Source organism: Rana temporaria, chromosome 3 (assembly GCF_905171775.1).
Source record: "Rana temporaria chromosome 3, aRanTem1.1, whole genome shotgun sequence".
NCBI lineage: Eukaryota > Metazoa > Chordata > Amphibia > Anura > Ranidae > Rana > Rana temporaria.
Window position 1 is genome coordinate 92,606,376 of NC_053491.1, and position 13,168 is coordinate 92,619,543.

The window sequence follows — 13,168 nt, forward strand, 5'->3', positions numbered from 1 at the left end:
CTCTACTCTTCCATAATACCTGCCTCTGGAGAACATTCTACATTATTGGGGTTGTTTCTCCCCCTCACTTTACTTCTCTGCTCTATCCGGCACCCAAGTCGTGTCAGTGACCTTTTCTTTCTCGTACATCACGGGACACAGAGCGGCATTCATTACTATATGGGTTATATGGAGTACCTTCAGGTGTAGACACTGGCAATCTCAAACAGGAAATGCCCCTCCCTATATAACCCCCTCCCATAGGAGGAGTACCTCAGTTTTTACGCCAGTGTCTTAGGTGTTAGTCATGGTTTAGCTTGCCTCCGCATCCTTGGGATTAGGTGAGCTACCGGTTCTGTCCAAAAAAGCCTCAGCGCTAAAGTGGTCAGTAACCGGACCCCAAACCCTTGGGGTATAGCCCATAATGCTTTTCTTTTTAGAGAGCTGGACCCTGGGCCCAGAACTTAGAAACCTTTGGGTACCTAATGTTTTCTGTTGCCAGGGTGCTATATGGGCCCAGGACAGTGGATCCTTCATAGGAACCCAGGGCCTGAAGGTCTAGACATCCCCACGGAGATGGGGGAAGATTGGGCCTCTTGCTTGGCAAAGTCCTGCGGCATGGAGCAGGTAAGTGAGGGGAAAACTTGCGGAACTTGGTTCTTAGCAGGTTTTTTTCTGGGGGGTCACAGGGGACATGCCTAAAGTTATGCACTGCATCTGGCAAACTAGTCACATATCATAAAGATAGGATGGCTCTCTATGTATTATTCCCCATAAGATGTGACCTCCCTTGTAGTGTTGGAAAAGCATTGAGTGGGGCCTGTGTTATATAAAAATATATGTGTGTGTCAGAGAGCTTTTCTTACCTGCAAGCCTCCAGGCGATGCTCCATTCAGTCTTCCTCCTCAGAGCCTGCAAGCAGGCAAAACGCTGACCTCCTCATGGTTCCAGGCTGCAGGCTGCAGTTTGCTGGAACAGAGAGGTCCCTTCCTCCCAAATCCCCCCCCCCTCCCCCTGTCGGGAGGGGCATTTCCTGTTTGAGATTGCTGGGGGGGAAGGGCGGGTCAGTGGCTTAAAGGAAGGGGCGGCCCTTCCTTGTTTGTTCCATTCAATACTTTGGAACGGAGGAGAAAGACCAGAGCGGCAGCACGGGGCGCCGAGGACACACAGTGGCCAGAAAGAATATTGCAGTCTTCAGAGGACTGTTTTTCAAGCCTAGAAATAGGCTGTTTCTTTCCATCTCATAGTTTTTCTTTGCAATACTACTCAGGGGGACAGAATGTTTTTTCTTTCCTGGATTTGAAACAAAAACGAAAAAAAAAAAAAAAAAAAAGTCATCTAGGGGAGAGGAAGCATTTTTTATCCCCCAAACAGGTGTTTGGGCAATTAACTTTTATAGTTCCAAATACCAATAGGTAGCAGGTGTACCTCGGTATTGTACCATGGCATCCGGGTCAGAGGGTACAAGAGGTGGGGATTCCCCCAGAGAGTCTGAGGTCTCAGACAAAGCTATGCCGCTGCTTTCCCCACAGGGAGCCTTGGGGCCATCGGGATCTGGGGCTGGAGCTGACGCGGGTCAGTCCAACCCTAAGATGGTCACGGAGGAGGTATTACTCACCTCTTTAAAAAAGATGCAGAAAAGCATGGGTAAAATGATAGCCGCAGCTATGCGGGGCAGTAAGCGGAATAGATCTCCGTCGCCCGAGCGCGGACCCTCAGAAGAGGAGGTCCTTTCCTCAGGGGAATTGGACGACCTCTTGGACAAGGACCAAGTAGGTTCAGGGATCGAAGATCCGGATACAGAGGAGTCTGGAGCAGTCTCCCTGAGGGAGAGCTGGTGGATTCAAGGATTGTCGGACTTGGTCCATAGGGCATTCAACTTGCCAGTACCAGATCTCCAGGTATCGACGGTTTCAGCTTTGGGCTCACTGAGGGCGCCTCAAAGCAATGCTGTGTTTCCGATCCATCCTCTATTAGAGGGAATTTTGTTCCAAGATTGGAACAAGCCAGATAAGATCTTCTTACCACCTAAAAGGTTCTCTGTCCTATATCCTATGGAAGAAAAATTTTCCAAAAGATGGGCTACTCCTGCAGTGGACGCAGCCATCTCATGTGTTAACAGATCATTAACATGCCCTGTAGAAAACATACAGGTGTTCAAGGATCCAGTTGATAAGCGCTTGGAAGCACTACTTAAGAGCTCCTTCACTACTGCAGGGGCAGTAGTACAGCCAGCTGTGGCTGCGATTGGGGTCGCTCAAGCATTATCGGATCAATTTAAGCAGATGCTTAAACTTATTCCGGCCCAGCAGGCAGAAAAATTTTCGGATGTCCCTAAGGCCATATGTTTTACGGTAGACGCAATCAAGGATTCTATCCAGCAAGCGTCACGTTTATCGTTATCCCTTATCCATATGAGAAGACTCTTATGGTTAAAAAGCTGGGAGGCTGAGCCCCCATGCAAGAAGCTCCTGGTAGGGTTCCCCTTCCATGGAGGACGACTCTTCGGAGAAGACCTAGATAAATACATTCAGACCATTTCAAACGGCAAGAGTACTCTCTTGCCAACTAAGAAGAAGGTTCAGGGACCTGCGTTTAAACGACAGTATTCCCCTGGGCAGGGGCCCTCTAATGCCAAGCAGTATCGACGGCCTCCTGCAAAAGCAAACTTCGGCTTCAACAGCAGATCACAAGGACAGGCTGTTAGAGGCAAAAGGCAGTGGTTTCGCAAACCAGCAAAACCAGCCCCCAAGCCAACCTTATGAAGGGGCGCCCCCACCCACGAAGGTGGGGGGAAGGCTGCGACTCTTTTCAGAGATTTGGGAAGCCAGCATTCCCGACGAGTGGGTACGGTCTTCCGTGGCCACAGGCTACAAATTAGATTTCCTAAGGTTTCCTCCTCCTCATTTCCAGAAGTCGAGGATTCCAAACGATCCGGAAAAGGGAGCCGCATTAAGATCGGCATTAGATCATCTACTTTCCCAGGAAGTAATAGTAGAGGTACCAGTCCTGGAACAGGGGCTGGGTTTCTACTCCAACCTATTCATCATCCCAAAATCCAATGGAGATGTCAGGCCAATTTTGGACCTAAAGATGGTAAACGCATATCTAAAGATCCGCTCATTTCGGATGGAATCCGTGCGGTCAGCGGCTGCCACACTCCAGAAGGACGACTTCATGGCGTCCATAGACATAAAGGATGCCTACCTTCATGTTCCAATTTATCAGCCACATCAAAGATATCTACGCTTCATGGTGGCTTCGCGTCACTTCCAATTCGTGGCGCTTCCCTTCGGGTTGGCTACGGCCCCCCGGGTGTTCACGAAGGTCCTAGCTCCAATCCTAGCCAAACTAAGGATCCAAGGGGTCACGATCCTAGCATACCTGGACGACCTCCTAGTCATAGATCACTCGTCTCCCGGCTTGGAGCGAGCAGTGGCCCTCACGGTCCAATACCTCGAGAGGTTCGGCTGGGTCCTAAATCGAGAAAAGTCAGCTTTCCAGCCCACAAGGCAGTTGGAATATCTCGGCATGAGATTAGACACAGAACAACAAGGAGTGTTCCTACCTCTGAGGAAGGTAAAAGCCATCAAGGAATTAATCCTACTGGTTCTAAGCAAGAAAGAACCGACTATTCGCCTATGTATGAGGTTACTAGGCAAGATGGTGGCCACATTCGAGGCGGTACCATACGCCCAGAGCCACACTCGCATCCTACAGGCAGCCATCCTGTCAGCATGGAGCAGAAGGCCACAGGCCTTGGATATCCCGTTGCCGCTCTCATCAAGAGTCCGACAAAGTCTGTGTTGGTGGTTAGACCCTCAGAATCTACTGAAGGGGAAGTCTTTCAGCCCAGTGGCTTGGAAGATAGTGACCACAGACGCCAGCCTGACGGGCTGGGGAGCAATTTTGGATGGTTGCACTCGCCAAGGTACTTGGGCAAAGCCAGAGAAGCAGTTGCCCATCAACATCTTGGAGCTCAGAGCTGCTCGACTAGCCCCTCAGGGCTTGGACGTCAAAATTGCAGGGGTTCCCGGTGAGAATTCAATCAGACAATGCCACGGCCGTGGCATACATAAATCACCAAGGGGGAACCAGGAGTCAAGCCGCTCAGAGAGAGGTGAGCTTGATTCTCCTATGGGCAGAGGCTCATGTGCCCTGCATATCGGCAATATTCATTCCAGGAGTGGACAACTTTCAGGCGGACTTCTTAAGCCGCCAGACTCTATGGCCGGGGGAATGGTCTCTGCATCCACAAGTCTTTCAAGCACTCTGCCAAAGATGGGGAGTGCCGGACGTGGATATCATGGCATCGAGACTCAACAAGAAACTAGACAGGTTCATATCCCGTTCAAGGGATCCGATGGCCTGCGGAACCGATGCGTTGGTTTGCCCTTGGCATCAGTTCAAACTTCTTTATGCGTTTCCCCCGCTCCAGTTACTACCCCGCCTGCTGCGCAGGATCCGGGTGGAGCACATACCAGTCATCCTGGTAGCTCCAGCATGGCCCAGAAGAGCATGGTACTCACTAATCTTAAGGATGGTAGTGGGAGACCCGTGGACTCTTCCTCTACGGCCAGACCTGCTATCGCAAGGTCCGATCCTCCACCCTGCCTTACGGCATCTAAATTTGACGGCCTGGAAGCTGAATCCCTGATTCTCAGGGGTAGAGGTCTGTCTCAGAAAGTAATCTCTACCCTAATCAGAGCCAGGAAACCGGTCTCTAGGGTGATTTATTACAGGGTCTGGAAGGCCTATGTAGGCTGGTGTGAGTCCAAGCGATGGCTTTCTCGCAAATTTACCATCGATAGAGTATTAAGTTTTCTCCAGCTAGGAGTGGATAAAGGATTGGCATTAAGCACAATCAAGGGACAGATTTCTGCTCTGTCAGTGTGGTTTCAGCGGCCGCTGGCCACCCACTCGCTGGTTAAGACCTTCCTTCAAGGGGTCTTACGTATTAGACCTCCAGTTAAATCCCCGCTTTGTCCGTGGGATTTAAATCTTGTTCTGTCAAGTTTACAAAAACAACCGTTTGAGCCGTTGGCTGATATTCCTTTGGTTCTACTGACAAGGAAGTTAGTATTTTTGGTTGCCATAGTTTCCGCAAGAAGAGTTTCGGAGCTGGCAGCCTTATCCTGTAAGGAACCATATCTTGTTTTTCATAAGGACAGGGTCGTTCTCCGCCCTCATCCTTCCTTCCTACCGAAGGTCATATCCAGTTTTCATTTGAACCAGGATTTGGTATTACCATCCTTCTTCCCTAAACCTACTTCCAGAAAGGAAGGGTTGCTGCATACCTTGGATATTGTCAGGGCCATGAAGGCCTATCTTAAAGCTACAAAGAGATCCGGAAGACAGATGTGCTGTTCATATTACCGGATGGGCCCAAGAAGGGGCAGGCAGCTGCAAAGTCCACCATTTCTAGGTGGATTAAGCAATTAATCACTCAGGCCTACGGCTTGAAAGGGTTGCCTCCTCCAGTATCATTAAAGGCTCATTCTACTAGAGCCATGGGCGCCTCCTGGGCAGCACATCACCAGATCTCTATGGCTCAAGTTTGCAAGGCGGCAACCTGGTCTTCTGTCCACACGTTTACAAAATTCTACAAGTTGGACGTAAGAAGGAATACTGATACTGCCTTCGGGCAGGCAGTGCTGCAGGCTGCAGTTTGAGACCCTCGGATTCCGGGGGCTCCTCTTGTTTGAGTTAAATTTAAAAATTTAAGATTATTTTTCTCAACTAAGTTGGATTTATTATGATTTGAATATATCTCTAAATTAAATCCTTTTGTCTTGGAGATGTTCTCCCTCCCCTCATTGTAAGCATTGCTTTGGGACATCCCATATAGTAATGAATGCCGCTCTGTGTCCCGTGATGTACGAGAAAGAAAAAGGGATTTTTAATACAGCTTACCTGTAAAATCCTTTTCTTGGAGTACATCACGGGACACAGAGCTCCCACCCCTCTTTTTTGAGGACCATTTTGGGAGGCATACTGCTTGCTACAAAACTGAGGTACTCCTCCTATGGGAGGGGGTTATATAGGGAGGGGCATTTCCTGTTTGAGATTGCCAGTGTCTACACCTGAAGGTACTCCATATAACCCATATAGTAATGAATGCCGCTCTGTGTCCCGTGATGTACTCCAAGAAAAGGATTTTACAGGTAAGCTGTATTAAAAATCCCTTTATCATCAGCATTCCCTCCATCCTCATCATCACTGGAGCCAACTTGGCAATGTGTTGCGGCTGGAGGAACATGACTGCCAATTTGTTGTTTATCAATGTTCTCCCCTCTCAGAGCCAACATCAGAATCAAGTAATGTCTGTGCATCCTCAAGAAGCAAGTGGCCGACGCTGTGTTTAAATAACTCTTCCATGCATGATGCTGGGGCTATGGCAGGAGTAGCTGTGGACAAGGAGGCTGAATAAGCCACTATGGCAGCTGCAGTGGACTGCGCACTAGTGCTAGCTTGACGAGTTATAGAGGATGATGAGGATGGTTTAGTAAGCTAGTCCACCACCTCCTCTACATGCTGTGGCTGGATAGCACAAGCAACATCATTAAACAAATCTAAAGATTCCCTGCCTGAGGACAAACTATGTCCACCTTTGCCTGTGGTCACTGCTGGCCTCCTCTTAGTGGCATTGTCTGCCTCTCCTTGTTGGCCTCCCAGACATGATAGGGGGGATTATTACCCAAGTTTTATAGATACTGGGAAATGTGTAATTGAATGCACTTTATTCACTGAAAAGGTGGTGTTTGTACTTTAAATTGGTGTGGGAAACACCACATCGCAGTCAGAAAAACTACAGCCGATAATAAAAATAAATAAAACGGAGCAGGCAGGGGACAAAAAACAGAAAATGCAGCAACCCAAAAAAAAGGGTATACAGCACTGTATACATCACTAAATGTTATGTTAAGCTGTATTAAACACTGCCCTACACCAACACACTATGCCGGCACACTATCCTCACACACTAAACTAACGCTCTACACAAATATTGTGTAAAGCTTTGTGAGGCCCCGTACACACGGTCGGTTTGGTCCGATGAGAATGAACCGAAGTTCATTTTCAACGGACCAAACCGACCGTGTGTATAGGCTATCGGTCTGTTTTCCTTCGGTCCAAAATTTTAAAACATGCTTCAAAACCGAACCGATGGACCGCTGCCCCATCGGACCAAACCGATGGTTAGTACAGAAAAGCATTGGTTCAAAACCCACGCATGCTCAGAATCAAGTCGACGCATGCTTGGAAGCATTGAACTTCATTTTATTAAGCACGTTGTGTGTTTTACGTCACCGCGTTCTGACCCGATCGGATTTTGAACTGATGGTGTGTACACATATCAGGCCGTACGGCCACTTCAGAGGTGAACCGATGAAAACGGTCCGTCGGACCATTCTCATCGGTTTTGTCTGACCGGGTGTACGCGGCCTTAAACACTGCACTACACTGGCCCTTAGGCCCTGGTGATATATATGGACCTTTGGTTAACCAATAGGTCACCCAGTGGAGATTTATAGGTAGATTCACAAAGAGTTAGGCCGGCTTATCTACAGATAAGCCGACCTAACTCTGAATCTAAGCCGACCTATGTTTAAGTGTATTCTCTAACAGAGATACACTTAAACATATCTAAGATAGGACGGCTTGCGCCAATGTTTTGGCTTACCGCTAGGTGGCGCTTCCATTGCGGACGGCGTAGATTATGTAAATGAGGGGATACGACGATTCACGTGCGTACGCCGGGCCTACACCGTCGCATTACGCCGTTTCCGTAAGGGTTACACCGCCTAAAGTTATTCCACCTATGAGGTGGAATAACAATGTTAAGTATGGCCGCCGTTCCCGCCGCGAGGTTCGAATTTTTTGCGTCGTTTGCGCAAGTCGTCCGCGAATCTGGATTTACGTTGTTTACGTCCGCGTCGAAATCAATAGGCCCGTACGGCGTACTTAGCCGCAATGCGCACTGGGAAATGTAGTCGCCCGGCGCAGTACACAAAAACGTCAAAAAACGTGAGGTCAAGCCTCATTTCAATACAACACGCCCCCCTCCTAGTCATTTGAATTAGGCGCGCTTACGCCCGCTCATTTTAGGCTACGCCGCCGAAAATTAACAGGTAAGTGGTTTGAGAATCACTCATAGCCTAAATAATTTACGGTGGTGTAGCCTAAAAAGACTAGGCTAGGCTGTCCTAATTTTAGGCCAGGGTACGTGAATCTACCCATTTGTATTTATAAAAGTCACCTAATCGGACTTTCCCAGCACACACCTTCCTGTTATGCTTACTATGCTGTACCCCTGTGTGGGTGAATGGTTGTCAAGTTGTTATGCTCATTACAATAAAAAATATTGTACCATAAACACTGCACTACACTGACAGACTACACTGACACACTATAACAAACACCAAACTAACACAATACACCTTTCTAACAATAAACTAACACTCAAGAGTCACAATACGTGAACAGTGAACACACTGACTGCTAGTAGCAAAATGAGCCCTGCTCTATCCACAGTATGGACAAAATATAACTGTATAATAAGATCACTGACTCTTGTAAGGCTTGAAAATTCTCCAAAGAATGAAGTGATGCATACAAAAATGTGATATTGTAGTGGCTTACAAGTCTGTAAATATTATACCATCTGTCAATACCTTTAACAGTTAAATACATGCAGCTTTCCCTTATCAGCAGGGCCGTCTTTAAAATGGTTTGGGCCCTGGGCAAACCCCCCCCCCCCCCCCCTAGCTTTTTTTGGGCCTGGCTGGTTCACATGTATTTTTTTTGGCGGCCCTCATTTGTGCAGGCACAGCAGCCCATTTATTTGAATGCCCATGCCATGCCTTAATTTCCTGCAGAAAAAAAGGTGCATGCATCATTTTAAAAATGCAGTTGCCTTGAAATCCATTCTGCTTTTGCACCATGCAACTTACCTGCAGTTCTTGCACACACAAACGCGCACTATGTTTTTAAAAGCGTGACCTAAACATCTAAAAATGCAGCAAGTTTGCCGGTGCAGGAACTGCAGATAAACAGCTTGCTTCCTCATAACAGTCAAAGGTATATAGACAGGCCAGGGTGGTATATAGACAGGCCAGGGTGGTATATAGACAGGCCAGGGTGGTATATAGACAGGCCAGGGTGGTATATAGACAGGGTGGTGTATACGCCGGCCAAGGTGGTATATGGGCAGGCCAGGGTGATATATGGACAGGCCAGGGTGGTATATGGGACAGGCCAGGGTGGTATATATGGGTAGGCCAGGGTGGTATAGGGACAGGCCAGGGTAGTATATGGGCAGGCCAGGGTGGTATATGGGCAGGCCACCGTAGTATATGGACAGGCCAGGGTGGTATATGGACAGGCCAGGGTGGTATATGGACAGGCCAGGGTAGTATATGGACAGTCAAATGTATATAGACAGGCCAGGGTGGTATATAGACAGGCCAGGGTGGTATATAGACAGGCCAGGGTGGTATATAGACAGGGTGGTATATACACAGGGTGGTGTATACGCCGGCCAAGGTGGTATATGGGCAGGCCAGGGTGGTATAGGGACAGGCCAGGGTGGTATATGGGCAGGCCAGGGTGGTATAGGGGCAGGCCAGGGTGGTATATGGGCAGGCCAGGGTGGTATATGGGCAGGCCATCATAGTATATGGACAGGCCAGGGTGGTATATGGACAGGCCGGGGTGGTATATGGACAGGCCGGGGTGGTATATGGACAGGCCGGGGTGGTATATGGACAGGCCGGGGTGGTATATGGACAGGCCGGGGTGGTATATGGACAGGCCGGGGTGGTATATAGACAGGGTGGTATATACACAGGCCAGGGTGGTATATAGACAGGGTGGTGTATACGCAGGCCAAGGTGGTATATAGACAGGCCAGGGTGGTATGTGGACAGGCCAGGGTGGTATATGGACAGGCAAGGGTGGTATATGGACAGGCAAGGGTGGTACATGGACAGGCCAGGGTGGTATATGGGCAAGCCAGGGTGGTATATGGACAGGCCAGGGTGGACAGGCCCCGTTTTGCCCTGCGGTAAAGACGGCTATGGTGGTGCAGCAGTGGCGAGGCGGATTGAGTCACTTATTGCCGCCATTACTAGTAAAAAAAAAATTTCCCTGGTTTTCATTTTAAAAATCTGGTCACCTTACTATAGAGGAGTACACAGGAGAGAACAGTATATTATATATCACAATGTATAATCCTATATAGAGGAGTACACGGGAGAGGACAGTATATTATATATCACAATGTATAATCCTGTAGAGGAGTACACAGGGGGAGGACAGTATATTATATATCACAATGTATAATCCTGTAGAGGAGTACAGGGGAGAGGACAGTATATTATATATCACAATGTATAATCCTATAGAGGAGTACACCACGGGAGAGGACAGTATATTATATGTCACAATGTATAATCCTATAGAGGAGTACACGGGGGAGGACAGTATATTATATATCACAATGTATAATCCTGTAGAGGAGTACACGGGGGAGGACAGTATATTATATATCACAATGTATAATCCTGTAGAGGAGTACAGGTGAGAGGACAGTATATTATATATCACAATGTATAATCCTATAGAGGAGTACACGGGGGAGGACAGTATATTATATACCACAATGTATAATCCAGTGGTGGAACTACCGCCATAGCTACCCACGCGGGCGCTATGGGGCCCGCAGCTGAGTAAGGATCAGGGGGGCCCGGTGAGGATAAGAGCATCCAGGGCCGGTACAAGGCAGGGGCGGGAGGGACGAGTGCCCCTGGTACTACCATGTTGTACAGGAGGGGGCGCAATCAGCTGCGGCCGCAAGACCAGTTGGATCATGTGTCACTGTCACTGAGTGATAGACAGCGTCACATCGCAGGCAGCGGCGGTGCGGCACTTTACAAACTGTGTGCCGACTGGCTCCCTTTCCTCCTTTCCTCCTGTGCGTTTCCTCGCCCCCCCATGGAGGATTCAGTTGTATGATTCCACCGCCGTGCGCCGCGTGACGTCACGCCGGAGGCGAGGTGAGAGGGAGGACGTGCGCAGGGAGCTGTGTCGGCGGCAAGGAAATGACAAGTCACGAGGAGCCTCAGCCTGCGCCTGCTTACAGTTCCTAGTGCTACTGTCTGGACCCCGGACTGCAACAGAAAAACACTACTCTGTATAAAAAGTAAGAAAATAATTAAATGACTGTATTGGGGAGGGGGGTTGGACTGAGGTGACCAGGCTGCAAATAATGGTTTTTTTTTTAGTCAGAGAAGGCAAGCTCAAAATAACACAAAAACATTTTTTTCTGCCATTTTTTTATTATAAAAAATGGCAGAAAAAAATGTTTGTTATTTTGAGCTTGCCTTCTCTGACTAAAAAAAAAACCCCCATTAATTGCAGCCTCAATGTGCCACCAAACGCAGCCACTGTGCCCATCACATGCAGCCACTGTGCTCATCAAACGCAGACACTGTGCCCATCACATGCAGCCACTGTGCACATCAAACGCAGCCACTGTGCCATCAATTGTCGCCACTGTGCCCATCACACACAGCCACTGTGCCCATCACACACAGCCACTGTGCCCATTAACGCAGCCACTGTGCCATCAATTGTCGCCACTGTGCCACCAAACGCAGCCACTGTGCCATCAATTGTCGCCACTGTGCCATCAATTGTCGCCACTGTGCCATCACATGCAGCCACTGTGCCCATCACATGCAGCCACTGTGCCGTCACATGCAGCCACTGTGCCCATCACATGCAGCCACTGTGCCGTCACATGCAGCCACTGTGCCCATCACATGCAGCCACTGTGCCAGCACACGCAGCCACTGTGCCAGCACACGCAGCCACTGTGCCAGCACACGCAGCCACTGTGCCATCACACGCAGCCACTGTGCCATCACACGCAGCCACTGTGCCAGTAATTGTCGCCACTGTGCCATCAATTGCCGCCACTGTGCCCATCACATGCAGCCACTGTGCCACCAAACGCAGCCACTGTGCCATCACATGCAGCCACTGTGCCAACACACGATTATTTCTTAAAAACCGGGGGGGGGGGGGCGCGCAGTTTGCCATCTTCACCCTGGACACCAAATGGCCTTGTCCCAGCACTGAGAGCATCGCCGGCATGGTCTCCCAGCCAGGGGAAGAGAGAGGAGAGGAAGAGGCGAGCTGTCTGTATCAGCAGAGAGTGGAATTGCCCGCTGTAATAGCTTTCATTAGAACTTCCAGTGTTCCTGGGGCTCATGTCACATAGCTCCACCTCTTGGTCCGGCACCTTTGATCGACAGAACGCCGGTCCAGTGTCGGACATGTGACGTCATCAAAGGCGTTGGGCTAAGAGGTGGGGCTATGTGACGATGAGCCCCGGGAAGACGGGAAATTCAAATGAAAGCTATTACAACGGGCAATCCCGCTCTCTGCTGATCCGACCGGCTTGCCTCTTCCTCTGCACAGGTGAGGCTGTATTGGGCACAGGCAGGCCAGGCTGTATTGGACACAGGCAATGCTGTATTGGGCACAGGTCACGCTGTATGGGGCACAGGCAGTTCAGACTGTATTGGGCACAGGCAGGCCAGGCTGTATTGGGCACAGGCAACACTGTATTGGGCACAGGTCATGCCGTATTGGGCACAGGCAATGTTGTATTGGGCACAGGTCACGCTGTATTGGGCACAGACAGGCCAGGCTGTATTGGGCACAGGCAGGCCAGGCTGTATTGGGCACGGGCAACGCTGTATGGGGCACAGGTCACGCTGTATGGGGCACAGGCAGTTCAGACTGTATTGGGCACAGCCAGGCTGTATTGGGCACAGGCAACGCTGTATTGGGCACAGGTCATGCCGTATTGGGCACAGGCAATGTTGTATTGGGCACAGGTCATGCTGTATTGGGCACAGGCAGGCCAGGCTGTATTGGGCACAGGCAGGCCAGGCTGCATTGGGCACAGGTCACGCTGTATTGGGCACAGGTCATGCTGCATTGGGCACAAGTCACGCTGCATTTGGCACAAGTCACACTGTATGGGGCACAGGTCACCCTGTATAGGGCACAGGTCACGCTGCATTGACACTAGGGCGGCTCTGGGGGGCCCCATACAACATTTTGCTATGGGGCCCTATGATTTCTAGTTACGCCCCTGGTATAATCCTATACAGAGGAG